We start from the raw sequence: 27,919 nt of genomic DNA on the forward strand, positions 1-27,919 counted from the left end.
GACACATGGCTACAGGTATCTGAAACTTAGGAGAAAGATCACAGCTGGAGAAAAAGGTTTGAATCCATCTGATTTTGTGGTTTGGAAAGTGTTTCTTTCTTTTGGAAGTTCTACTTTTGTGGTGCAAGGCTGATGCCATGGCAAGTGGTCAGGATATATTAGTAAACTAGAGGGAGAATGGCAAGCAAATCAATACCATGTGTAGGATTGTTTTGGAATGTGTTGTACATTTGATGTTCATTTGTATCATACTATTGATAGTAGCATTATAAGGTAATTAAGCCATCAGTTTTCCATCTCAGAAAAAACAAAATATGTATTTTTTTTAATTTTTTTTAAAGTTTATTTTTGAGACAGAGAGAGACAGAGCATGAACGGGAGAGGGTCAGAGAGAGGGAGACACAGAATCTGAAACAGGCTGCAGGCTCTGAGCTGTCAGCACAGAGCCCCACGCGGGGCTCAAACACATATCGCGAGATCGTGACCTGAGCCGAAGTCGGCTGCTCAACCGACTGAGCCACCCAGGCGCCCCAAAATATGTATTTTGAAAGCATTCTGTGATTTTCTTTTTAGGGACACAGTAATGGATACCGTACTTTTATAAGACAGAGAAGAACTGTAGTAAGCCTGACTGCTTTTATGGTAGAGGTACAGTAAATAGAGATGAGTTGGTATAAAATGACATTTGGTGTTTTGTAATCACTAGCTATTTAAATTAAATAACATAGCTGTTTAAATATAAAAAATGAGCAGGTATGTCTGCCCTCATTCCTAAGTTGAATGTCTAGCCAATAGCCATGGACAGTGTACATCAGGGCTTCGTTATCATTAGTCTCTGGATGTTTGGTATTTGAATCATCTGGGGAACTTCTTTTTTTTTTTAATTTTTTTCCAACGTTTTTTATTTATTTCTGGGACAGAGAGAGACAGAGCATGAATGGGGGAGGGGCAGAGAGAGAGGGAGACGCAGAATCGGAAACAGGCTCCAGGCTCTGAGCCATCAGCCCAGAGCCTGACACGGGGCTCGAACTCACGGACCGCGAGATCGTGACCTGGCTGAAGTCGGACGCTTAACCGACTGCGCCACCCAGGCGCCCCTGGGGAACTTCTTAAATCCATAAGATTTTGGATTCCACTTCCCTAAGAGTCTGTTTCTGCAAGTCTGTGTGTTCAGGAACTTGTACGTTTATTAATAGGTGAATGATGGTTGGCCAGGTTTGGGAATTAGTTAAAGCTGGGAAGTTATGGATGTAGTCCCCAGTCATGTGTCCTTGAGCTGGCTGTTTTGATTCTTTGCATCTTGCTTCCTCATTGTTAAAGTGAGAGGATTGGAATGATGATCTCTGAGGTGCCTTCCTGCTCTTATCATACCTTCATTTCATTCACCAACCAGTTCTTTTTTCCATTCGTATGTGAGTCTTACAAAGTGTTTCTCCTATTTCATAAAGGAGATAAGACAGATAAAATTCAAACCAGCATTTCAGCTGTCTTTTGACTGCCAACAAGATGACAGATTTAGGAGTGTCTTGGTTTAGTGATGTGTAGTAGTAATGATAGTGAGCTATGTTGTGTATAATTTAATCCTTAAGCATGCATACACCACTTAAAGTTATTTCTATACACGTAAAATGATAAAATTGCAGAATTTTCTTTAACTTTCTCTGTTTTGTTGTTGTATATTGTGCTATTCCCAAAGGAGAAAGTATAGTGATTTTTTTCTTCTTTCTTTTGAAAATCAAGTTCATGCAAAGTGACAGGTTTAGAACTTATTTCTAAATCAAAGAATGACCATTATAGGACTCGATCATACAAGTTACTTCCCTAACTACCATTTATTTGTGCTAAAATTGGCTACATTCCTGATGATAATTCTGCAAGACAGCAGTAGGATATGACTTGCCTTCCCACCGTTTGATATAAATCTCCACTGATATGAATTGAGTTCAGCTGCAGTGAACTTAAATGCTAATGTTGAAAACATAAGGCAGCCTGCTGTTTCATTTATACCAGAAAGTTTTAGCTTCTGCAGTCTTCTGTATCCCCCTGCTCCCACCTTAAGTTAGACCAAATTAGAACTACTCCATTTCTGTCTGAAGGGTGAAATGTGCAAGCATGATTTACATAACTCAACATGAAAATAGAAGAAGGAATTAATCATAAGGATTGGTGGCCCATTCTTGTCCTTGAAAATATACCACAACAGTCATGGGGAAACATTTGGTGGCATAGCATTTATCAGATAGCCAACCAGTATTCGTTGACTACTGACTCTGCCCGGTACTGTGTAAAGCATTCGAGGGTCTGCAAAACAATAATAGTCAAAATGATAGTAAGGGAATTTGTTGAGTGCTCACTATGTATCAGGCATGGAATCCTCAAAGCAACTTTATGAAGTAGGAACCTGTTATTATATAAATTTTACTGATAGAGAAACAGATGCCCCAAGAGATTAAAAAAAAAAAATGGCCCAAGGACTCCAGAAACCAGGATTTAAGCACAGGTATCCATACTCTTGGCCTCTTGATTTTCCCTAACTTTAAAGAGTTTACAACATAGTTTTGAACACAAGAAGCATAGCTCTTCTGGAAAAGGGTCGGCATTGCAAGGTCTGCGTAAAACGAATAGCATCAGGGTTTCTCCCCAGTCATGTGATGTCAACAGAGGTCAAAGTATAATTCTGAAGTGGAACATGGGCCACGTTAAAGAAAAAAACATGAATGGGAAAGAAGAGTCAGTTCAATTGGACAACATTTATTCGGTTCATACCTACGACATTTCCCTCAAGCTTTTTAAGTTCATGTGTTTTTCTCATTGTACTTTTTCTGTGACTCAGAATCGATGTTTGGATACCCTAATATTAGGCACACCTGGAATTTTATATGATCAATATGGCTGATACTCTGAGTTTGGAAGAGAGAATGGGATGAGATGAGATGAGATAAGGAAGGTAGGGGCCAGATGGTGAAAAATTTGATCTGTATCCTAAATGTGGCAGTGGGGTGATGTGCTCAGAATTGGGTTTTGGCAAGATTATTCTGGATGTGGGATGGGGAATAAATTGAAAGAGATACAAGAATGATACACATGAGCAATGATAGTGGTTTAAACCTGAGTTGAGATGGAATAAATGAGACATGTTTGGGAAATATTGAGATAGTGGAGCTATAGGATTTCTGGTTTATGACTTCATCATTCTTTCACACTGCCTTTGTCATTGCTATAGTTACTTACTTTTACATTCCCTTTTTAGTTGACAGTATTCTGGATAGTTGGCCTCTTGACTTTTGGACCCCATTTTTTCTTTTATTGACTTTTCTAATTTTTACCTTATTTTTACCTATTTCTTTTTTTTCTAACCTAACTTTTCAGTCTCTTTTTAATTACTTTGCTCCCTTTTAACCACCCATAATGGAGCTCATCAGGGTTAATTCTATGATTGCTTTCCTTCTCTCTCTATGGTGTAGTGTCTACAGTTTTTCCAGGTGATTTTATTGTCTCTGTGCTGTTGACTCACAACTTTATGTGTCAGCCCTAGACTTCTCCTTGAAGTTAGAGGCTCATTACCCCAACTGCTACTTTCAAAACCCATTTGGAAGCCTAACAGACATTAACTCCGCACATCTAAAACTTACTTATTGGTTCCCTACCTTTCTACAACCTCAGATAATAGCACTACTACCCACCCAGATACTCAGTTGAGAAGCTGGAAATATTCCTTGATTTCTCTCTTACTTTTGATGCCTAAATCCAATCAGTCAGGAAAACCTTTCAATTCTGCCTTCCAAGGTATCTCAGTGTTTTTTTTTTATTTCTTTGTTGCCCCAACTCTAGTCCAGTCATAGTTATCTCTTAACTAGTTTTCTTTTTCTTTGTATTTCTTGCTTTCTTATTTGTCCATTTACTTGTTTAGTAACTACTGTTTTCCACACTAAGCTATAAGTTTCATGAGGGCAGGGAATTCAGCTGTTTTGTTCTCCATGGCACTGAATACAGATGATAGATTCAATAAATGTTTGTGGAATGAAATAATAAACAGTCTTATGGTTGATTTAATGTGAGTGGTGAGAGACAGACAAAGGAGAAAAAGGTGCCAGAAATCATTCCCAGATTTCTGATTTGAGTAAGTGGTTACTTGTTTATGCCATTTACCAAGAAAGGAGCAACTTTGGAGGGAAGAAGTTAAGTTCCTTTATAGACATCCTTAAGTCTATAAGTTCCTTATAGACTTATAAATTTAAGATTCTTGCAAGGCACCAAGTAAAGAGATCTAATTGGCCTTTGGATATATTGGACTAGAGCTTAGAAATCAGTTCTGATCTAGAGATATCGACTGCAAACTCATTAGCCTAAGGATGGTACGTGAAAGCTATAGAAGTGTCTAAGTTCGTTTAAGTGAGAAGAGTGAGCCCAGGGAAACATCAACATTATGGAATCAGTAGAAGATCAAAAGTAGCCAGAGTGGTAGGAAGCAAACTTTAGAGTATGTGCTGTCAAGAAAAAAGAGAATTTCATGAAGGAGGGACTGGACAATAGTGTCATATGCTTCTGCGACATCAGAAAATTGTAACTGAAAAGTGACCATCAGCTTTAGCAATATGGGGGACAGTGACAATCTTGGGAAGCAGTTTCAGTGAAGTGTGAAGAAAAGGTCCAAATTTAAGGGACACAAGGAGTGGTAGACATAAGGAAGATGGCACAAAATTTATTTTTTATAGAAAGACACATTGTCAACCGGAGGTTGGACAGGTTGATGGATTTTTTTTTTTTTTATGTGGAAAGAGATGTAAGCATATTAAATGCTGTCCAGGAAGAGAGAGCAAGTCAGAGGTGGGGAGGAAGAAATGAATAGAGGGGAAGGGGATGGGAGAAAGAGGATAACACAGAATGAAACATTGAGAAGAGAGATAATAACCAGGAGAATCAGAATGTCGGAGAAGATAGAAACCAAAGTACAAGTAGGAGTGGCTTTCCACTGGAGTAGGGCTAGAACCTGTATTCTAACCAAAAGGAGCAGAGGCCATGTGCACTTTTGACTGATAAGTAGATTTGGTCAAAACTGCAAGAGCTCCATCTAATGGCTTCCATTTTCTTTGTGAGGGAGGAATAGAGATCTGTTCTAGGACTACCCATTTTAGGGGCTTCCCTTCCTTGCAATGACTACTCTAAAATATTCTGTCTGGCCAAGTCCTCTTGAGCTACTATCTTTCAGTGGTAGTCCAGAAATGAACCCATATGCTGGACTTACCTCTCTTAGTGACATTACTACTCTATGGAAGATCTTCAGAGAATTGTGACCAGTTTAGTGTTTTTGTGGACAGGCTTTCATCACTCCCATGACTAATATAAAGTTGTCTATTTATTATTCTTTTGTTCCCTCTTCTTTTTTATGGCTATTTTGCATTTCACTTTCCTGTGTGTTGCCAGGCATGATAAGCTGGAGCAGAGATACTTGGTATAATGGTTTCAAATTATAATATCAGTACACTTTTGATGCCCCTAGATAATTAATGCTGAAATTCACAGCCAGCAGTGGTAACAAGAGTCAAAAACAACTCTTAAGAATAATGCAGTGTGCTTAATAATTGGTTCATTTTTTTTTCTCTGCCTAGTAATCAACTTTATTTTTACCTGCTATGACAAAGACTGGTTGGGGAAAATTCTTATTATGTGACAGTCTCCTCCTTGACCTCATCCAAGTATGAAAGACATTTTATCTGTTCAGTGGGTGACTGGGAATCCCAGACAGTATTGTAGTCATGGCTTTTCTATTTCTATTTGGAAATAACAGTAACTACAATATCACTCAACTCTTTGGAGACCTGAGCTGCAGCATTAACAGTCATCTCACGTTGGTTTATTGCATGACCATTAAACAACTTTGAAAATCAGATTTTCACTGTTAATAATTAAGTAATTAGAGAGTTACGAGCTTTGACAAGAGTTCTTCATCTTTTGATCCCTACAGGGAAAATAAAAACAACAAAATGAAAGTTAATATACTGAAACCACTCACTGGTTTTCAAGTCCTACAAATGCCCTGCCATTGAAATTTCAGGGAGTGATGGACCAAGCACCTCAAGTATGATTATTTTCCCTTTACTCTTCCAAACTTATGTCTTATTGGAGATATTCTCTGTCTTCTCCCAGAGATAAATATGTGTGACATTGGCTGGGCAACCCTTTGGAAATTTCCCACATTCATTCAGAGGTTTGCAGAATACTGAGAATCCGTTTTGAATGTTGATAGAGTCAGAGGAACGGTGAATGGGGTAAGAATTGAGCACTAGGAAATAAGAAAGACCTTGGAGTGTTATTTTGCCTTGAAGTAACACAAACTGATCTTGAAGGCTCCATGTCTTATTATCTTTCTCTTTGGCAAGTTGCTTAACTTCTCTGACCCTCGGTTTCTTACTTGTATAAAGGGATGATAATACCCGTTTTAGGGATTCCTGGGATTAAATAAAACAGTTTATGATAAGCTCCCAGCATAGGGTCCAGCAAATATAATTCTCAATATATATGAGTTTCTTTGTCCTTCCTTCTCAAAGTAAAATTTCTTTGCAACTCCTGAACACATAAAACTTCCTTTAAAGATTTGTTGCTGTCAGATCTACTCTTGTGACTGTCTCTCGCATCTATATCCTCCTTTCCATTCCTGTTGCCAGGAATGGCAGATTGATATCCCAAGTTCAGATCGAGATCCTTAGGATATGATTCCAGTTATTCGATAGGCCTGCTTTGAAGCCTTCAGTGGTTTTCCATTGCATGCCTGGAAATATCCCAAACCTCTTAGCTCAGGGAGGTGGGGCCTTCCATGTTTGAATCTTCTACTTCCCTTTCCAGCCTCTTCCCTGAGTTCCCTACACATGCTAATTAAATCATGCTATTCCTTTCTTTCTGAACATTGGTCATCCTCATCTGCTTCTTTGCCTTTTCTGCTTTAGAATCTCCTCTTCACCATCTTTACTTGATGAAGTCCTATCCTCAGGGAAGGCCATTGTCAGTGTTCTGCGCAGTCTAGGATGTACCCTCTCTCCTTCCCAATCCCACCTCAGAAGGATTTCTCCCTCTGAAAGCTCCCCTAGCATTTTTTCTTTATTTTACCATGTCTAGAATGTTCTTCCCCATCCTCCCAGCCTTATTATCTCCTATTCATTCCTAAATCATGTGTCCAACTGCTGGGTCTACATCTGTCCCCTGAGGTATATGCAGCCTTCAGGGCACTTCATGTTGTTAGTCTGATTATCCCATTAGTGTTTGTCACCCATTCGCAGGAGTGGAAGCTCTTCTAGGGGAGGAAGGGTGCCTGTTTTTCTCTCTGCTGTTTCCTCAGTGCCTGGCAGAGAAAGCACTCTATAAATGCTTGTTGAATCAATAAGTATACTACTTGCCACATACTGCCTTTCTCTATAGCTATTTGTATCCATGACTGTCACATCTGTGTCACTGAGAACAGGGGCTGTGTCATATTAAACCTAATCAGCCCCACAGCACCTAGTTCAATGCCTTGTTGATCATAACCGTTCACTATTTGTGTGGTAAACACTGAGTGAACACAGAAACAGAGAGTCTTAGGCTGAAGCCTACTGCAGGCACTTTTGAGTGATACAGCAGCTCTCTGTATGGAGCGAGGGGAGACTAAGTCCCCTTCAGGTCTAGTAGGAGTCTTCTCGTTTTAGTAAACAAAACACTTGGCAGTGGCTTATGAAAACCTTGATTTTCAGATCTCATTCATAAATGGCAAAATTTTTTTTCAAGAAAAAAAACCCATTCTTAAAGCAGAGGTTAAAGCATAAACCCTTTAAATAACAAAAACAAAAGCGTGCCCCTTCAGCCCCATGTTTCCGATGGAATGGGCTTTCTCTGGAGATATAATTTCCTGTGTTCACCATCTTTCTTTTAAATTGCCCAATCCATCAGGAGGGGGGATTTGTGCCCCACCTGTGGCGAGACATTTTAAAAAGACGAGACATTTGATTGCTATGTTTAGATTTATGGGGATTGAGGTGACCCTGAAGATTAAATGAAGAAGCAACTCTGAAAAAGAAACCGAAACGGGGAGAAAATTGATTTTTAAGTTGAAGACATATTGGCGTTGAGAGGTTTACTGAGGAGATAGGTCAGAATGATAAGGGCCAGGTAGGTCTGGGAGGGGCACCCTGAGGGGAAGCCACGTTGTTTAATTGCTGCTGGTATAGTCCCGGTTGACCTTCAGGAGGCTCTGAGAATGATGATAGTGTGAGACTTGGGTTTTAGAATCACATTTAGTGAACACCTCACCAGAGCTACAGATGGACCTCGGATTTGATCTTCCTGATGAAGCTGAATTAAGACAGGGTAGAAGACAGATAATCAAGAGTGCCCATGAGATGAAATCCCTCAGAGTTATTTTTCAAAATGAGACAGCCAGCAAAAATACATTGCCTGCTAAAACAAAAGAAATTTAATCAGTGAAGATAAAAATATGATTTTTTTTTTTCCAAAGGGGGGGAGAAATGTCTTGGGAACTTTCCCAAAATATGTGAGTTTCATTAAGGGATATTTACTCCTGCATACCAAAGTTGATTTATTTCTGCTTCCTTTTAGGTCACTGGTCTCTCATCTGTTCTTCTACATTTTGCACTGTAACATCATTCCTTTTTTGCCTTTTCTCCATCATGTTATGGTGACTTCAGAAACACCTCTCCAGGACTGATTGTGGAACTTCAATGGCACCCAGTCACATTCAGTATGTTTTGAGTAATTGCTGTTTACTGTTTAACAATACTGTGGGATTTAAGCTATAGGTCCTGTCCTCAAGAATCTAAAGGACTTTTGAGGATACCAAGCACATACGTGAAATAATGAATAAGCGTTTAATCCGTAGACGTTAACTTAATAGGAGCTCATGAGAAGGAAGAGGGTCCTTTGGGCCGGCCCATCATGGTAAAAGTACCTGAAGTGGATGGGACTTAGCACACTGGAGAACAGAGAAGTCATGGAAAGCTCAGTGTGGGGGGAAGTAGACTAAAAAGTCATGGAGCTCAAATTGAACATGGAGGTGATGAGTGGCCATTGAGGAGATTGACTTGATAAGACTAGAAATTCATTAGTAAGGAAAAGGGAGTATCAAGTGAAGTATAATTTGTGGACTTTGGGTAACTGTAGCAAAGGGAGTTATATGTTCTGAGAACATAATTATATAACTGTTAAATCATTTATATTTTACATTTATGAATTTATGCATAAATACGTGGATGGGAACACTGGATCCTATAATTGTGTTTCTTTGTTTCTCATCCTTGAAGCCATTCTGTTGATACCCGCCCCCCCGCCCCCCACGCACACCTCACACACTATGCAAAGCACTGTGTTAAGCATAAAGCTCCATGCAATGCTTATAAATATGATTGATTTTTCAGGGGGGAGGGGAGATAGCAGATTTTGTTCTGAGCACATCCTTCTTACTAGATAAATGCTCTAAAAAGACTACTATATGGCCTTCTGCATGGGGGATAGAAATTACTAGATACAAAAATTCCATTAATGAATTCAGTGAGAACAAAATTACGGTAACTAAGTGGTTTAAACACCAGATTGTTCTTTAGAAATGTCCACTTAAAAAAAATGGACTAAGATGCTTGGGCAATTAAAAACATACCAGGAATGATATAAGAATATCTCCTGATATATAGGTAAGAGAGATGAGTAAGGAGAAAGAATTTGCATTTAGTTATATTATAAAAAGAATAATGAAGGTTATTCAAGCCCCGAATTTTAAATCATAGCAAACTAGAGTGGTAAAGAATAAGAGAATAAAATTCAGTGGCTATGGAGGCAGCATGAATTATTGAATAAGGGAAGCACTGAACTGAGAATCTATAAAAATTTTGAATTCCTTGTGCAAATTCAGTTCCTCTGTTCTAAAGGGATTCTACAATCATCATCAACAACCTCATCATCACCACCACCACCACCACCATCACCATCACCATCACCATCACCATCACCATCACCATCACCACCACCACCACCACCACCACCATCACCACCACCACCACCACCACCACCACCACCACCACCACCACCACCTTTTCCAGCTAGTTCTTGGGTTATTTGCTCTCAGACCTCTTTCTTAAACTTTTCCTGTTCTACCCTGAGGAGCAGGAGGCCTGACTGCATTTGCAAAGGTCACATGTCAGCAAGCATTTTGCAGTGTTGTCAGGAGATTGGAGGGTGGGAGGAAGGGAGAAGTCAGGTTATTTCTCTACCCAGCTCTCTGCCTTGGCTGCTTCTTCTCCATTATTCTAGTCATTTCAGACTGGCCCTATTGCTCTGGCTTTAGTTAGGTGACCCGGGCCCTGGGCTCTGGAACCACAAGCACCCCTCCTCTACTGGGCTTGGAGGAAGAGACTTCCTGTGTTGCTGAGCTCTCAGTTGCTTCACTGTTTCCTTTGGCTATTCATCTCTTTCATCATCTGTCTATAAAATCCCCTCTGTTAAATTCCCTCTGTTTTAAATACTGTTTTTCTGTTCTTACCCTGACTGCTATGCTGGTTTCCCATGGATAATGCAAAGAATGAAATAGTATAGTAGATCCGTCTTAGATATGTGGAGAAAGGCACTCATACATGTTCAAATAATAATTTTTATATGATACCTCATGAATCTAGAGTAATCATATTTAACACTACAGGCTTTCACAGAAGTATTACAAGGCTTACTCACGGGATAAAAATCTCCTGGTGGCTTGAAATTATCTCTAAGTATTGCTTTCTAGATTGTCATAAAATATTGATAAATTCCCAGGTTCTGGAATGTATCCAATGTATATAATGTGAAAGCAACCCAGATAAATGTTTCTCAGTGTTAAATTTATTTTAGCTCCTTTAATAGGGATACATGCTTATTTTTGTATGGACAAGTTATTGTAATACTTTCTCCGTTGCTTAATTGATTTCGCCAAAGAGCGGCACATCGTGGTTGTATCAGTGTGTACCTTTGTGAATCAAGTATATCTGAAAACAGTACTGCTAATACAGGTAATATTGTTAGAGCTCTGTTAGTCTGATATCCTTAAAGTCCTGATTCTTCTGGGAAGCCTTTTTGTATGTTGTTGCTTATAATGGGTGAACTTGCTTCTGGTCCTCTGGTACTTTGACTCCATATCATTTTTGTCACAAGTGTAGTTAAAAAAAAAAATCTACTCTTATGCTGAAATCACCTGGGTGGGGGGGGGGGTGCTCCTTGTTAAAAACACAAATGCTGAGTCAGAACCTCTGGAAATAAGGCATAAAAACTTAAATTTTAATAATACGATTTTTTTAACGTACTAGAGTTTGCAAAACATTGGGTACCAATGAATGCAGAATTCCCATTAGTCTGTATTTTATCTCCTTAGTGAGATCAGTGGCTTCCAGGGGAAAGTTTTCTTCTGCTAATCTGTCTTCCCTACATTGCCTGGCAGAGTAATAAGCAATTAGTAAATGTGCAGTAAGTATTTGTAGAATTGATTTGAATTCTTTTATCAACCCAAATATGAGGAGTAATTTCTTAAGCATTATCTTAATGATAATGATTATTGTTGTTCTTGAAAACAATGAACAACACTGACATAATTATCTAGCAAAAGCAGGTAAATCTACATTGAAAGAATAGAGTGAGCATTAATAGAAAATTTGCAAGCATTGATGAAACATATAAGGAAAATGATAATGGACATTATAAAACAGGAATTTAAAAAGAACAAATCATGCCAGAAGAATTTGATTGCTTTTTTTGATAGAGCTGCAAGATCAGTAGATAAAAGTGATGTGAAATTGTAGATGCAATCTATCTCAATTTTGGTAAAGTGTTTGATAGTGTCACATGAAATTTTCCATCTTGAATTAATTGAAATTGGCTTTGGTGTGAACCTCTTGTCTGCTAGATGCTACAAAATCTGCTAACACAAAATAATGATACATCTTGTGATGAGATATTTCAGAAATGAGAACTAAGTTTGCCTTCAGTTGCCATCTTAGTGTTTGATTTGGAGACTGTATTTAAAGAAGTCGGTGACATTTTCCGTTTGTGTTGCATTAAAACTTGTTGGAATCACTAAGGAAAGAGAAATTATACTCAGATGTGTTAAAATATCATAAATATTCATGTTTTATACCATTGACAAACTTCGTGCTTTTAAACATTCTACCAACTTGCACAGTTATGTTCACATATAGCCTTTTCTACACTGTGAATATATAAACATATGCCTATTTCAGACATATTAAGGGTTGCCAGATTTATCACATTAGAATACTAAATGCACTAAGAATTCATTCTCAAACACAGATGTATTAGGAGATCCTAAGAAGTAGTTATAAAAAATGCTTATTCATCTAGGGTTGCTGGGTCAATTCTTTTAGGTCTAACCTGCTTTTATGGACTGATAGAAGTGTCTAGTGTGAAGTATAATATGGCTTTCCAAGTAGGTATCTTTGGGTATGAATGAGAAATAGCAGATTGAAAAGGATATTGTAATTTTCCATTTTCTACAATTCTGAGGAAAGTGTTATCTGAATTTAAAAAATCATGTTTGTGGAAAGCGATGGGAATATTTAGCGATGAAGGATTTGATTCACATATGTCAGAGAGATGAAAATAAATTAAAAAATAAATATTTATAGTTGATTAAAATGGTAACTCAAGGGGTGTGGTGGGTTGAGGGGGTTATCTAATAATATCCAAAGGATATGAACACTGAAGAATTAGTTACCATGGTACATAAATATTAATGAATGGCATTAAGTAAATGAAAATTTAAAGAGAGTGATACCAGGGTGAGTTATTTTAATTCTAAAACTCTTCTGAGAAATTATTGGGTATTTAAATATGTTAAATATATATATATGTATATATATATATTTTAGTATATATTTATGAATTTTAATATATTTACATTACACTAAGACCCAGCATATATGCAGAGAGACTTTTAACTAGAGATAACAACTTATTTCTTATTTTCTCTCTAATTGCATTAATTTTATATTTTTCTGTTTAAGAGAGCTAATGATAATCAACTTTAATTCAGTGTTAAGTGTCAGAACTTCACTAAGCACATTTGTGGGGATTAGCATTTTTACAGAGATTTTATGAATCCTCCCCACAACCCAAGAGGTATTCTTATCATCCTCATTTTATAGAGGAATCTGAGGCTTTGATAGTTAAATGACTCGGCCAAGGTCACACAATTTAGAAGCTGGGATATAAGCTGGGATACAGGCCTGCCTGATTCCTAAACCTGTGCCTTTATTTATTTATTTTTATTAGGGTTTTAATTTTAATTACAGTATAGTTAACATATAGTATTATATTAGTTTTAGGTATACAATACAGTGATTCAGCAGTTCTGTATATCATTACTCGGTGCTCATCATGATAAGTATACTCTTAATCCTCTTTACCTGTTTCTCCTATCCCCCACCCACCCCCTGGTATGCTGTATTGTATTGTATTTTTCAAAGTTTTTATTTAAATTCCAGATAGTTGACATACAGTGCAATATTAGTTTCATATGTAGAATTTAGTCATTCATTATTTACATACAACACCTAGTGCTCATCACAACAAGTGCCCTCCTTAACATTGTCAATTTAGCCCATCCCCCTGCCCATCTTCTCTCCAGCAACCCTCTGTTTGTTCTCTATGGTTAAGAGTCTATTTCTTGGTTTGCCTCTCTCCCCCCACCACGTTCATTTGTTCTGTTTCTTAAATTCCATTTACGAGTGAAACCATATAGTATTTGTCTTTCTCTGACTGACTTATTTTCCTTAGCATAATACTCTTTAGCTCCATGCACATCACTGTAAACGGCAAGATTTCATTCTTTTTTATGGCTGAGTAATATTCCATTGTAGATATAAGCCACATTTTCTGTATTGAAATATTTCTCTTTTTTATTTTTATTGTTTATTTTTCTCAGTTTATTTGTTTCTTTCTTTCTTTCTTTTACATCCAAATTAGTTAGCATATATTGCAACAATGATTTCAGGAGTAGAGTCCTTAATGCCCCTTACCCATTTAGCCCATCCCCCCTTCCACAACCCCTCCAGTAACCGTCTGTTTGTTCTCCATATTTAAGAGTCCCTTATGTTTTGTCCCCCTCCCTGTTTTTATATTATTTTTGCTTCCCTTACCTTATGTTCATCTGTTTTGTCTCTTAAAGTCCTCATATGAATGAAGTCATATGATATTTGTCTTTCTCTGACTAATTTTGCTTAGCATGATACACTCCAGTTCCATCCACGTAGTTGCAAATGACAAGATTTTTTGATTGCTGAGTAATACTCCATTGTATATATATACCACATTTTCTTTACCCATTCATCCATTGATGGACATTTGGGCTCTTTCCACACTTTGGCTATTGTTAATAGTGCTGCTATAAACATGGGGGTGCATGTGTCCCTTTGAAACAGCATACCTGTATCCCTTGGATAAATACCTAGTAGTGCAATTGCTGGGTCGTAGGGTAGTTCTATTTTTAATTTTTTTTAGGAACCTCCATACTGTTTTCCAGAGTGGCTACACCAGCTTGCATTCCCACTAACAATGCAAAAGAGATCCTCTTTCTCTGCATCCTCGCCAGCATCTGTTGTTGCCTGCATTGTTAATGTTAGCCATTCTGACAGGTGGTGGAAGGTGGTATCTCACTGTGGTTTTGATTTGTATTTCCCTGATGATGAGTGATGTTAAGCGTTTTTTCATGTGCCGATTTTTGCGTGCTGAGTTTGGTAAGTTCTTTATAGATTTTGGATACTAACCCTTTGTCTGATATGTTGCTTGCAAATATCTTCTCCCATTCTGTCGGTTGCCTTTTAGTTTTGCTGATTGTTTCCTTCTCTCTGCAGAAGCTTTTTATTTTGATCAGGTCCCAGTAGTTCATTTTTGCTTTTGTTTCCCTTGTCTCCAGAGATGTGTTGGGTAACAAGTTGCTGCGACCAAGATCAAAGAGGTTTTTTCCTGCTTTCTCCTCAAGGATTTTGATGGCTTCCTATTTTATGTTTAGGTCTTTCATCCATTTTGAGTTTATTTTTGTGTATGGTCTAGGTTCATTCTTCTACATGTTGCTGTCCAGTTTTCCCAGCACCACCTGCTGAAGAGACTGTCTTTATTCCATTGGATATTCTTTCCTGCTTTGTCAAAGATTAGTTGGGCATACGTTTGTGGGTCCATTTCTGGGTTCTGTATTCTGTTCCATTGATCTGAGTGTCTGTTCTTGTGCCAGTACCATACTGTCTTGATTACAGCTTTGTAGTGTAGCTTGAAGTCTGGGATTGTGATGCCTCCTGCTTTGGTTTTCTTTTTCAAGATTGCTTTGGCTATTCAGGGTCTTTTCTGGTTCCATACAAATTTTAGGATTGTTTGTTCTAGCTCTGTGAAGAATGCTGGTATTATTTTGATAGGGATTGTATTGAATATGTAGATTGCTTTGGGTAGTATTGACATTTTAACAATATTTGTTCTTCCTGTCCAGGAGCATGGAATCTTTTTCCATTTTTTTGTGTCTTTTTCCGTTTCTTTCATAAGCTTTCTATAGTTCTCAGTGTATAGATTTTTCACCTCTTTGGTTAGATTTATTCCTAGGCATTTTATGGTTTTTGGTGCAGTTGTAAATGGGATCAATTCCTTGGTTTCTCTTTCTGTCGCTTCATTGTTGGTGTATAGGAATGCAACCGATTTCTGTACATTGATTTTATATCCTGCAGCTTTGCTGAATTCATGAATCAGTTCTAACAGTTTTTTGGTGGAATCTTTTGGGTTTTCCATATAGAGTATCATGTCATCTGTGAAGAGTGAAAATTTGACCTCTTCCTGGCCGATTTGGATGCCTTGTATATACAAACCACATTTTCTTTATCCATTCATCAGTTGGTGGACATTCGGGCTCTTTCCATAAACATTTGGCTATTGTTGATAATGCTGCTGTAAACATTGAGGTGCTCTTTCTTTGGCTATTGTTGATAATGCTGCTGTAAACATTGAGGTGCATGTGCCCCCTTGAGTCATTTTTGTACAAAAGTATTTTTGTATCCTTTGGGTAAATACCTAGAAAGTTGTGGGGTAGTTCTATTTTTAACTCTTTGAGGGACCCGCACCGTTTTCCAGAGCAGCTGCACCAGATTGTGCAGCAGTGCAAGAGGGCTCCCCTTTCTTCACATCCTCGCCAATACCTGTTGCTTTCTGTGTTGTTAATTTTAGCCATTCCAACAGGTGTGAAGTGGTACCTCATTGTAGTTTTGATTTGCATTTCCCTGATGATGAGTGATGTTGAGCATCTTTTCCTGTGTCTGTTCAGCCATATGTGTGTCTTCTTTGGAAAAATGTCTACCCATTGCTTCTGCCCAGTTTTTAACTAGATTATTTGTCTTTTGCATTAAACCTGTGCCTTTAATCATGATGCTACACAGACTTCCACAAAGACAATGGGGGCTTTGATTCAGTTCACAAAAGAGATTATTATTGTTTTAAACAGTAAACTTCATTGTTGCTTTTGAAATCCTTCAGTTTACTCAAATTTTATTTAAGCACAACTCTTTTTTTTAATGTTCTATATATTTTAAACTTTTATTATGTTTTTATTTAAATTCCAGTGTAGCTAATGTACAGTGTTCTGTTAGTTTCAGGTATACAGTATAGTGGTTGAAGCATAGCTCTTTAAAGGAACAGATCTGTGGGTAAAATGAGATCTATGTCTGCAGTTCTCAGATTTCCCCTGATGGTCAGAGACATCAGTAAACCCTACCTCAGTCATACTCTATATGGATAATTATGTGAGATTCATGAGCATAAACATGCAATTTTTAAAAAATTCCTGTGGATGATCCTTCAGGAGTGGTGCTCCCAGGAAATGTATCCATTCCCTCAGAGGAAAATCTCATAGTTGAGCCTAGTGGAAAATATTTAACCCACAGAAGATCTGACTCTACTTCTCCTGCTCCTTTCTAATACCACTGTACACATAATGGTATTTTAGGGAAAAATGTATTAAAAGGAAAGAAGGGAACCTGGGTGGCTTGGTTGGTTAAGTGTGTGACTCTTGATTTTGGCTCAGGTTATGATCTCATGGTTTGTGGGAGCAAGACCCACTTAGGGCTCTGTGCTGACAGCAAGGAGCCTACTTGGGACCCTCTGTCTGTCTCTCTCTTTCTGCCACTCCCCTCCTTGTGCACGCATGCTCTCTCTCTCTCTCTCTCTCTCTCTCTCTCTCTCTCTCTCTCTCAATAAATAAATAAATAAACAAACAAACATTTAAAAGGTAGGAGATTTTTTTAACCTCTCTGGTCTGAACTACTTCATAAAAATGAGGATAAGCAGTTCTGGTCTCAGGTTCTGAAAACTGAGTGCTTGGCTCCATATCTGAGCTTGAGGACATCTGCTTCTGTCTAATATTGAGTGAAGGAACTAGATTTACCTTCCTTCCTCAAATGTCTAGAAAGTCAGGCAACATATATGATACTGGATAGTTTTTAAGAGATTGGACATCATGTCATGATGGACAGTGATCCTTGAGATATGGGAAACAAATGAGGTGAGTCCTATAATTGCACTTGCTCACTGCCCAGAGAGCTTCCAGGCTAAGGGGTAGGCAGGGGGAAGCTGGGTAGATCAGGGCAGTCTCCCTGACTTAAAAAGACAGAGCTAAGAGTTAAGGGAGGGCAGGGCCAGAATTTATAGAGTAAAATATTGTAGAGAAGAGAGGCAAGGAGAGAGAGCTCCAGAATTCTGCGGAGGGTCCCTCTTGAGTCTTTGGCTGAGTGATAGATAACCAGCTCATTGATGAGAGGAAACTACCAAGGATAGGGAGGGAACTACCTGAAAGTTTTAGGGGGTAATACTAGGAGCTCACACAGGCCTGGGACCAGATCCTGTTTCCAGCAGCCAGAGTATAAAACCGTATAATTAATGGGGTATCAGATGTCTGAAATTCTGAAAAATTTTGCCTTAGTTGAGGAGAATATTTAGCCCTTGATTAAACACTGCTCTGATCATCCCTGCAAAGCTTAAAACCAAGACCTGAAAGAATTGAATTGTTCCCAAGTAACTTTACAGCATTCCAGAACACAGCTCAAGGATACAAAAATATACAACATCCAGCAATGTAAAATTCATAGTAACTTCCAATAAAAAATTGCCAAATCTAAAGTTGACCCCTTACCAGTGGCACCTTGAGTAACTATTCAGATTCTCTAATCCTCTGTTTTCCTTCAAAATAAAGATGATCATAGTACATTTCACAGAACTGTGAAGGGCAAATAACTTCATATAGGTCAAGGACTTAGTGCAGTGCATGGTATATGTTAAGTGCTCTGTAGATAATAATCATATATTACTGTTATGGTTATTTATGAAGAACTGTATCTCTTATGCAGACTTTAGGATTTCTGTTGAAGACCCTTCTACTCATACATCTACATGTTCATGAAGTACAGAACAGTGCTTAACATTGTTTAAAGCCCCCTTCACTATGGTACACTTTGGTTTTTAGCAGCACCCCTCAATTTTCTGATGATTAAGTATTTGGGAATTTACTTAGGATAACAAGAATGTAAATAATTTCTTGACAGACAAAAATCTGAGTTTTGTCAGTTACAGATTTTTATCTGATGGAAATAAAAAATAACAAAAAGAAAATACTGCCATAAAAAAATGTCATTATTTGAGAGCCTTTTCTGACAGGAAAAAGGGAGACCAAGATTGACCAGAAGCTTCTTCTGACTGCATCATATGCCAGAATCTCAGTCAGCTCTGTTATAACTGCCTCTCAGGACCTCTCATCCATCCAGCATCATCCTGTGGTCTCCCATCAGTTTTTTCTCTGTCACCAGTCTTATTTTAATCCCACCAGGATCATGGGACCAAGGGTGCAAGAAGTTCATAATGGAGCCAGTGCTACCTCAGTGCTGATGATCCCGTCTCTGATTCTGATCATTATGATTTGGAATATCTGTGGCCAGATCTATTAATTGTCTTCCTAGTGCAACTATATTTTTAGCAAAACAGAATAGAATCCATTATATTTAATTTGGTGCTATGGAACCTAACATAAAAATGTAAACTAATTGAAGCGATTTTAATTTAGAATGATTTATTTGTTTCCTTTCATTTTAGTGTATGACTGTTAATTTGTAGCATTAAGCAGATTTCCAATACATTTTTTTAAATGTTTAAGGGTCCTACCCTATTATTTCCTTTCATGACCTTTCTTTCTTTGGTTATTGGATTCTTCATTTTATTTTATTTGTTTTTTAGATGCTGGCACACTGCACCTCCAAAGGTTGTTAGCATTTGTCAGCTCACAGAATGACAGTTCTATTCACTATAGGAGACAAGTCATTTTCTTCCTGAAGAAAGGGGAAGCTAATCTCCTCCCACAGTAACATGTTTTGAGAAACATAATGCAGTGGGAAAATGTACCAATTATTTCGCTGCAAATTGTCTCCATTCTGCTAGATAGACAATCATATCAACATTTTTGGACTTTTTTTTTCTTTTTTTTTTTTTTTTTTGCAGTTTTATAACATAACTCGCTTCCTGCAAAGTTAAACTTGATGTTAAAGAAAATGAATGAATGTTCCATGAACTGTATTAGTGATAATGTATTGCTGTGTGGTTCCGGCCAGCTATCATTGAAGATTTCATTCCTGTTGATAGCTTCCATCCAAGCCCTTTAGCAAGAATATTTGTTTTCTATCATACAGGAGCAGGAGTGGGAAAGGCACTGGATCAGTTACTTATTCTTCATGAATTCAGTATAGATAGAGGGTATTTATTATATAGCCACTTCCCTCTGACCTCTTTAATGACTAGAGGGCGGTGGGAAGAAGGGAATAACTTCATTCTTGAGTCCAGGTGCAAACCTGATTGTGCGTAGCTTTAGATTAGAGTCTGACCTGAGTTGAAGTCCTGGCTTCAGCATATGCCTGCTGGGTGGCCTTGGACTAGTTGCCCAGCCTCCCCAAGGCTTACTTTGTGCATCTGCAAAAGGGAGATGGTCATTGTGCCTTCTCCCTGTGGGGCGTTTTGGAAGATTAAGGGCCCAGCATACTCAGTGCCATACCCAGTACTCAGCAGAGGCTTTGGGTCTATGACCACTGTGATCATGACTGTAGTCTTAGGCACATATTTCAGTTAAATGAGTTTAAAATGATTATAGCCATTTTTAATGTAAAATTAGCCCTGCACAAACTAAATTTGGTATTTTTTTCCCCAACAGAGTATACTGATACTGCAGACCTATTCAGTGTATGTAGAGGAGGCTATTACAGTTCCTGATACATCAGAAGTGTCTGGCCCGTGTTATTCCCCTACCATATCTGAAGGCAGGTGAAATTAAATAATGAAAAGTTTAGCTGTTTAAAAATTCAGGTGGGGCGCCTGGGTGGCTCATTCAGTTGAGCGTCTGACTGGCTCAGGTCATGATCTCATGGTTCATGAGTTCGAGCTCCACATCAGGCTGCTCACTGCTGTGAGTGCAGAGCCCTCTTTGGATCCTCTGTCCACCTTCCCCTCCCCCACTTGCACTCTCAAAAATAAACATTAAAAAATACAGGTAAAATTTTTAAAAATACATGTACAGTTTTCAAATTGAGATTAATAATTCAACCTGATAGCTGTAAAGTATTTGTCCTGCTGGGCCCACTTCAACAGTTAGATAAGATCTTAATTTCTAGAGATTGAGGAGACTTCTGTGGCTTATCTATTTCAACCATTGAGTTTGATAATTGAGAAAACTGAGATCTAGAGTGTTTAATTTTTTTTCAAGATTGTGTAATTTCCTATGAACTCAGATTTCTTCCAGCCTAGTTGAGCACTTTTTCTATGGTATTTTCCTATCACCCATTGGCTTTTTTGTAATTTTAGCATCATTTTTATGCAAACAGTGTGCACATCAGGGGTCTCATAAAAATAAAAGTAAGTTACCTATCCTTGCTTACTGTATACCATATTAATTTGCCTAGAATTCTTTGTTCAGTGAAGTTCTAGTCAAAGAGTTACAAATTTGGAATTACTGTTATCCAAATGACTATTACTTTATTTTAATAATGTCTGTAATTTCATTGTTCTTTGCATGGTTTTTAACAGGAAAAATTTCATTTGCATGCCTGTGCATTTTCCAATCTTAAAAAGATAAAAATTAAGCTTTTCATAGATAATAACTCAAGGAGAAACCCAACCAGGTTTTAATTTGACAACATGAGTCACGTGCATGCTAGACTCACAGCTTGCATTTTCCCCCTTACTATGCAATTATCTGTAAATACTATATGTGCTGGGCTAAAATGCTAGGAAGTCTACAATTACATTAATGTGGCTCCTTAATTGCATGTAATGGGATTTTCAGGCTACTGCAACCTATCACATTTATCATATCCCTAATAAAATTACTCAATTTTTTTTGGTCAAAGATCTTTTTATTTACTCATTTAATTTAGAAGACCTTTAAAAATAATTTAATTCTTGAGAAATTAAATCATTTACAATGAAGGAGGAAATTATGCAGTCCAGGTTAAGAGCTGAACCTACTTAAGAGGCAGTTACCCAAAACCCCATGTCTTGTTGATGAGACACTTTTGTGCCCGGGGCAGCAAACACTTAACAAGTGAGTCATGCCAGGACTCTGCTTAGAAGATTCCTAGCTGTCCTTTGGAGAGGAATATGAATGCTCGTAACTCCTTTGATGTCAAAAACAGGTATCCCTTGATTATATAGAGTAGATATATTCCCCTCCAAAAGTTAGCTGCCTTTAAGGCAAATTTCTTCATGTTAGTCCCACTTGTATTGATGGCCATTAAGAAATTCAACTGGTATTTCAAGACCAAAGAGTCTCCAGCATTTATATTTTTGAGTTCCTAATAAGAGAAAGACACTGGTTTATAAGAAAAGGGATTTCAAAAGTCACTGAAAAATACCCATGCTGACCCTCAAAATACCAAACTCGGTTTAAACCTGTAGTGGAGAGGAAGGAGAGAGTCACATACTAAGAAGCTGGATAAGCCAGAGGGAGACACCACAGGGGGGCAGAACCTGTGTGAGGTGGGCACAAAAGTGCCTAGTTATGTACTGACCTGCTTCCTCTCTTCTGTTCTTTCCTGTTCTTTCTCCTTGAATCTCTAACCTCATTGCACTTGTTTGTTTGTTCAAAGCTTTCCATTCTGATTTATCCAACCCTCTGGTTGAATCATCCTCTTCCTATAGTCTGGCTAGAGCCCTTGTGTACAAGTGTGGTGGCAGCCAATCCACTCTTTTTTTTTTTTTTTTTTTTTCCTGCTTCTGGGGAAACCATGGCATAGAATGGAAAGTATGTGCTTGCTTTTTATCTCCCTGGTCTCATCACCTCTGTATTCTGAGACAGTGGTAACCTCTGGCTGCTCTTCCAGGCTTAGTAGAAGCTTCCTCTGGCTTGTGGTCTCTGGCTCCTGAGAGTTTCATTTGTGTCCTGAACCACAAAATTGGTAGAGGAGTAACATCCTGTTCTAGCAGTGCTAAGCTCCTCAGAAAACATCTGGACAGTGATGCTTTGGTCAAGGAGCACTGGGAAAAGGAGAGAGAGAGAAAGGGGATAGGGACAGAAAGAGAGAAATAGTGAGTAAGTACATGTATGTTGAGATGTGGAGGACAGATGGTGATAGGGAGCTATTTAAAGGTAGAAAGTTTCTAATCAAGGTCTGATTCATACAAGTGCATTGAATACCATCCGGGACGGTACAGCATTGAGGTAGCAAGTCCAGGTGCTTGAGCTAAGAGTTATACTCCCATACCAGTTCTTGTTGGCTGTGTCACTTTTGACAAATTAACTCATCCCTCTGTGCCTTGGTTTCATCATCTGGAAAGTGAAGGTAACAACCTTTATAGGGTTGTGGTGAAGCATTCCTAAGGGACAGAGGGGAAGTGTTAATACAGATGAGCCATTATTACTGGCAGCCCCAGAGTAGAATATCCACTTCACTCTTTCTTATTACATGCCTTGTATTAGTTTTAGGGTCAAAATGAATAGACTTGGATTTTTAGCAAATGTAGGTAGTATCTCTTTGCTTCCTATTAACGTGTATACTGTCACTGAGAAATGCTGCTTGGTAGTCTGCTCTATCTTGAGAAATGTTTGCATTATATGCAGTATATATTTAACATACATGGGGGACAAGGATGCTCAAACACTAGAGGCTTTAAATTGTAGCATCTCTAATGATAAAAAAACTTTAAGCCTTTCTTCCCTAGAATTATGTCTGCATATTTTCTATGGACCACATGCCTTCCTTCATGAATTTTTGAAATAATATCTCAGTCACCCCAGTCTCTAATTCTAAGTACTTAATACCACATCTGCTAGTATTATATGGAGGTCAGATGGTGCAAGTCCTTGGATTTATCTTTATTTTACCAAGAACTTATCATTTAGGTCTTATTGGTGAACATAAAGGTGATGAAGTAGATGCTAGGAGAATTTCTTATGTTCAGTTTCTTACTCTTTACCTTTTGTAGGGATTCATATTGTTAGTTAGACAAACAAAAAACAGTAGGAAAGCTTGGGATAATTTTTTTCCTCAAAGTAATGGAATTACAGTTTTGAAAATGTTGAAATAGGGTGTGATGTGTGCAGGAAAGCTCTTTGTGGCTGCCTGGAGAGTGTGAGAATGTTTAGGGCCAGTGCATTATTTGCTAGCCTGCCTGCCTGCTTGACCTGATGCATTGGCATCTGAGAGAAATGAATCTCAGGGGAGAATTTATTTGGGTCACCATAGCAACAGAAGGGGGGTGCAAAGATCAGTCTGGAAACCTATAAAGAATGCACACAAGTCGGTATGACAACTGCAATACCTACTTCGTTGAGTTTAAATGTTTCAGGGAAAGTCTAATATTTAACTTTTCCAGTGGCATTCAAACTTTTCTCTGGCCATTGGTGGTTAATGTGGCATGACTCAGACTTTGATGTCTGATGTCTTTTTAAGAAATTAGATTCCCGTAGGAATTCAGTGACTATTACATTTTGAGTCATAATACTCTTGTGGCAGTCTAGTAGGAATAAACTTTTTCTTTTTTAATTATCTTGTTCTATCTTTTTGGTTTCTGACTAATAAAAAAAAATGTTCTTTTTACCGATGTGTACTAACACCGGGTGCCCTTCTTTATCATCCCATTACTGAGCTGAACATTTTAAATGTCATTTAGAAGAACATCATATTGAGCTGCTCACAAAGAAATGCCTTTCATGTTGAGATTCAATATGGGAATTTAATTCAGTCTTGCACTGAGATACTGGAAAGATTAACAGATTATGGGATGAGAATGGAAATGGAAATGACAGATCAGACAAGTCGAGTAGCTGACGTCTTGAATTCCCCAATAAGAGACGGATGAGTAAAATAAGGCACATGTATTTGAATAAGAGCAGGTATAAAAGCAAATGATACACATTTGTTTGAAATCTCTGTGCTAGAACTTGGGTGTTGGAATATGTAGATACATGGAAATCTGAAGAGGGTGGGGCTTCCAAAACAACAACCTTCTTCCAGCCTTTCATATATTTTTATCTTCACCTTGTCCCAAACTCAGTGTTTTTCCTACTCTGATTTCCTGCTTCAGTTTCTTGAGTTCCTGCATGGCATATACTTTTACTTCCTTCTAGGCACTGAGTAGGTTGACCAGTAGTTCTAGTTTGCCTAGGACTGCCACATTTTTGTTCTCAAAAGTCCCATGAAACTCCACAGTCCCAGTCATACCAGACACGTTTGCTATCCCAGTGCTATGTGTTCTCTGCATATTTCTTCTTGCTTCCCACTCTCTGTTCCTCTCGGGGCTCTGTTCTCTGCCACTTTATGATTTGCAAATGGTCCAGACATGTACTACACAGTATGTTAGCTACTAGCTACATGTGACTATTTAAATTTAAAACAAAGTAAACTAAAAAAGTCAGTTTCCCGGTCTCTCACTAAGTGCTCAACATGTGGGTCAGCACAGATACAGAGCATATCTAGGACCTGAGAACATTATGTTGGACGGTGCTGATCTATATAACTGAGAATGGAGGTAGCGGCATGCGTTGAAGTGTTTCCTACAATCTATGGCTTAGATATAATGTTAGCTGGAAACACGAAATGCTGAAAGAACCAAGTCATCCTTAGGTTCCACTTTCTTTGAATTTCTCCTTATACCAACTATGGAACATGTAATAAGGCTATCTGTCATCCTTATTGGGTCATTCGTCAAACAGGTATTGAGCACCTGTGCTGAGATACCATGATGAATGATGACGTCTGCCTTCTAGTAACTTATGGTCGAAAATGAGAAGAGTTGTGATAGTTATCATATAATAAGACTCTTCATGAGACACATACGAGGGGTTGATGTGTGATTGTGGTTGGTAGCCAGAGAGGGCTTTGCAGAGGAGATGATACAGAGCAAGGAAATGAAGAAGCAGAAAGAGGTCAATGCATGTGTGGTGAAGGGAACAGACATGGAGCTGGACTGTCTGGGTTCGAATCTTGCGTCTTCCCTCCCTCCACCAGTTTACTGGCTGTGTGGCTTTGGGCAAGTTTCCTAACTGATTTGTGCCGTTTTCATCATCTACAGAATGGAGAGAATAATAGTATCTGTCTCACAGGGTTGTAATGATTGAATGAGCTAATACTCACAAAGCTCATTGAATAAGACCTGGCACATAAAAGCTGTATAACTCTTTGTTAACTACAGTAAACAAGAAGGACACGTAATTAAGATGCAGAAGGTGATGAGTGAGATTGCAATAGCATGGGAGGATTAGAGAATCACGGGCTTTCTAGAACTGTAGAGTTAAGATAGTAGTGGTGGCCATGCTGGAGGGTATGTGTGTGGGTGGGTGGGAAGTAGGGTGGGGGGGGGGTATTGAGGAGAGAGGAGAGAGTAGACAGACCTATAAGTGGGGCATGCCAGAGAGTGGGGATATGATTCTGTAAGTGATGGGAAATTGTTGACTTTTTTAAGTAGTGGGGAGGGGGAGGAGATAAGATATACAGTTTACAAGGATCCCAGTCCAGTGGGCTAGGAGGATGCATTTGAGAAGATAGAATATGAAGAGTCCTGAAAGGAAATTACAAATTTGAGAAAGATTCAGGAGGTTAAAAAAAAAAAAAATTGGTGGCGAATTGGCTTACTGGGAATGGGTAAAAGGGTGAAGTCCTGTGTAACAATATAGTGCTAGTTAGCCTAGTATACTTGAAAATAAGAAAAAAAGGTTAAATTTGGGGGATAATTTCAAAGACGGTTTAACCTGCCTCTAGAAGATGTTGTCACAAAAATATGCTTTTATTCTTACTTATTGCTCTATTGTAAACTCGTAAATGGAGTTTTAATTTTTTTTAAGGAAGTTTTCCTGTGATATGGAGAAAGAAAAAGAGAATTTGAGGGTTGAAAGCAATAGAAAGTTTAACATCATTCTGTTATTCTAAGTTATTGCTTTGTCTCTGGAAAAGTAATAAAAGCTTATTTCCCTTATAACTTCATCTGTGTACTCAGGGCTGTCACATTAACCCTACATTAGTATTAGATTTTAATAAAGGACACAATACGGTAGGAAGAAAGATGTTTGCTAAATCTAGAGAGTGGGCCATATAATTTCGTTTTTGGAGGGTTTCTAATATTGTTTTTATTTTTTCATTGTCTTGAAAATGATATTTAACTTTGTCAAATAACTGCAACAGAAAACAAAGGCTGTGTTTGAATAGTACTTGGGAGGTGTTGCTAAACAACATAAGCCGGGGCTTCTGTTTCTTTACTAGTTTACTTCTTGGTAGCATTTTGGAGCCAAAGGGGAGTTGGATCCCTTGCTTGAAACAGAGTTCCTCACATTCATTTCTGGGCTGAGACTTGTTTTTGAGGATGATCTTTGCCAGCGTGCGCCTTTCTTTTCTCCTCCTATTCTTTACTTAGTGAGTTTGGTAATTCCATTTTATGACCTCGTACGATCTCTGAGTCTCCAATGACTAATGAGCTTTGGTTCCCCCCCCCACCCCCCACCGCCCCTCTGAGCTGGTGCCTCATGCTCAGGAAACTCGACACTGTCCTTGGCATGTTCTTTCTGAAGCCCTTCTTTCCTCATAGCTCTTTCTGTGGGTCCCAGGCTTCCTATCCCAGGTCATTCAAGCCCAGGTATTTCTGTGGATGGGGGATCTTTTCATCTCACCCCACTACCCCTGGGTATAGATATACTACGGCTCAGACCATTAGTATTTTTTGTTTCCTCTCTTCATTTTGCTTCTTGGCTTTAAGAAGATTAGAAACAAAGGGAGAAGCATAGGGCTGCATATTTGTATTTCCGATAAGGCTTTTTGGAATATACGGGAGAGGCTGAAAATGTCTGGTGAAATGGAATTAAGCAATGGCCCGTGGACTTCATTTATCTGTGGCATACCTGTCTTTTGGTAATAATAAGCAATTAATGGTTGTGAGATTATTTTGGCATTTTTCCAAAAATATTTCCCTTGAGTTTCTGATTTCAAGTGAGGTCAGTACTTCCATAATTTCCTTCCCATGGCAGGTTCCTTGATCCTTCATTAGTATCAAAATATAATAATGTTAGCAGCTAACATTTTGAATTGCTTCCTGTGTTTCAGACACTGTGCTAAGTACTTTATATTCATTATTTGTTTTAGTCTGTAATATAATCTCCTGAAGTATGTATAATTATTATCTAGACAAGTAAGGAAACTGAAGGTCAGAGAGGTTGATAGATTTATTTATTTAAAAAAAAAATTTTTTTTCAACGTTTATTTATTTTTGGGACAGAGAGAGACAGAGCATGAACGGGCGAGAGGCAGAGAGGGAGGGAGACACAGAATCGGAAACAGGCTCCAGGCTCTGAGCCATCAGCCCAGAGCCCGACGCGGGGCTCGAACTCACAGACCGTGAGATCGTGACCTGG

At 38.3% G+C, this 27,919-nt stretch overlaps 2 long non-coding RNA genes across 4 annotated transcripts in view; one reads left to right on the forward strand and one right to left on the reverse strand.

Moving 5' to 3' along the window:
• The window catches only part of LOC123386694, a 58,380-nt gene that overhangs the window by 28,016 nt on the left and 2,445 nt on the right, over positions 1-27,919 (reverse strand). The window lies entirely within an intron of this gene.
• LOC123386693 overlaps positions 1,235-27,919 on the forward strand; it is a 69,791-nt gene continuing 43,106 nt past the window's right edge. For 2 of the 3 annotated variants that reach the window (XR_006600989.1, XR_006600987.1), the window contains exons 1-2: positions 1,235-6,079; positions 8,587-8,728. This is a non-coding gene — a long non-coding RNA (uncharacterized LOC123386693). Of the gene's footprint in view, positions 6,080-8,586; positions 8,729-20,239; positions 20,335-27,919 lie in introns of those variants that run through there. The other variant, XR_006600988.1, reaches the window with a different exon arrangement.

Source organism: Felis catus, chromosome B4 (genome assembly GCF_018350175.1).
Source record: "Felis catus isolate Fca126 chromosome B4, F.catus_Fca126_mat1.0, whole genome shotgun sequence".
NCBI lineage: Eukaryota > Metazoa > Chordata > Mammalia > Carnivora > Felidae > Felis > Felis catus.